The sequence below is a fragment of the Branchiostoma floridae genome, chromosome 1 (genome assembly GCF_000003815.2).
Source record: "Branchiostoma floridae strain S238N-H82 chromosome 1, Bfl_VNyyK, whole genome shotgun sequence".
NCBI classification, from domain to species: domain Eukaryota; kingdom Metazoa; phylum Chordata; class Leptocardii; order Amphioxiformes; family Branchiostomatidae; genus Branchiostoma; species Branchiostoma floridae.
The window spans coordinates 11885667-11886975 of record NC_049979.1 but is presented as its reverse complement, the minus strand read 5'-3'; the positions used below and the strand labels follow the sequence as shown (position 1 = coordinate 11886975).

The 1309-nt window shown below is 49.2% G+C and overlaps 1 protein-coding gene across 1 annotated transcript in view; it reads right to left on the bottom strand.

Annotated features, from left to right (window-relative positions):
* Positions 1 to 1303, bottom strand: part of LOC118421887 (DNA polymerase eta-like) — a 26751-nt gene extending 25448 nt beyond the window's left edge. Inside the window, exon 1 of the mRNA XM_035829396.1 lies at positions 753 to 1303. The gene's annotated coding sequence lies outside the window, so the exon portion shown is untranslated. The remainder of the gene's footprint in view (positions 1 to 752) is intronic.
* Between the last annotated feature and the right edge of the window lie 6 nt (positions 1304 to 1309).

The window sequence follows — 1309 nt, the reverse complement described above, 5'->3', positions numbered from 1 at the left end:
GTCCCCAGAGCTAAGCGCCACGCAAATATTACATGTAAGGTGTGTTAGCTGGTCCCCAGAGCTAAGAGCCACGCTAATATTACCTGTAAGGCGTGTTACCTGGTCCCCAGAGCTAAGAGCCACGCAAACATTACCTGTAATGTGTGTTACCTGGTCCCCAGAGCTAAGAGCCACGCAAATATTACCTGTAAGGTGTGTTAGCTGGTCCCCAGAGCTAAGAGCCACGCAAGTATTACCTGTAAGGTGTGTTACCTGGTCCCCAGAGCTAAGAGCCACGCAAATATTACCTGTAAGGTGTGTTACCTGGTCCCTAGAGGTAAGAGCCACGCAAATATTACCTGTACGGTGTGTTAGCTGGTCCTCAGAGAGCTAAAATATTTACCCGATGAATGCTGGACTAACTAGGGGCAAGAATGCGACTTCCTTGATTTATATGCGTTACAAAGTTACTGTTTTGAGCCACTTACTCGGGTCAATCCTGATTAATTTCTGTTCATAGAATAATCTAGATTACGAATTACCTGCTTAATTATTTTATAGAAATGAATATGCCCGAAAATGCCGTTTTTTTATGTTTTATATTGAAGTGATATTGGTATAAAGCCAGCAATAAGGCGGAACTGTTGTACTGCCGTCGACGAAACTATTCTCACCAATGGGTTTGACGCATTCTGGAAGGTTGACCAATAGCAGCGTGGCGCCTATAGTGTGCGGGTCGACGTCTTTCGGCGGCACCTATTCCTCATAAGACGCATGCGCCAGAACTACGACGAAATCTCGCGAATTCCCGCGAGACGTTCTGCGGTGCGAGATTTACTGCTCGAAATATTATCCCGCCGTCAGCCTGTTGCTTGAAACGGGCTTGTAACAGAAAAGTCTGCCCCGATTTCCTGGCCTCCAGCGACAATTCACGCAACGTGAAGGGACAAGGAGGACGTGTTACATCCCGTTCAAGCAACGTTCCCCGTACTGGAGGAGTTGAGCATGCGTCAGGCGCGTTTTCGCTGAGGTTTGTGCGCCTTGTGTTGTGTCCGAGGTGGGGAGGGCAGCTGTGTGTGTTACTCGCTCGACTGGCCTGCTGACGACATTTGTTGCCAAACGTACGTCTTTATTTTTGGGAGGAGCTGTGGGAAATGCCGAGCTGACTCATCGCCGCGATGTGCTACCCTGCCACCTGCAGTATTCCATCAACCCATACGCCCAGCAGCGCGCGTTACGTGCCGAGGAAATAGTTTCTGTGCTGAATTTTCTGTCCTGGGAGACCGATCGACTCGGGTGTACGTATGCGGGACCAGTTCTTTGACTGGTT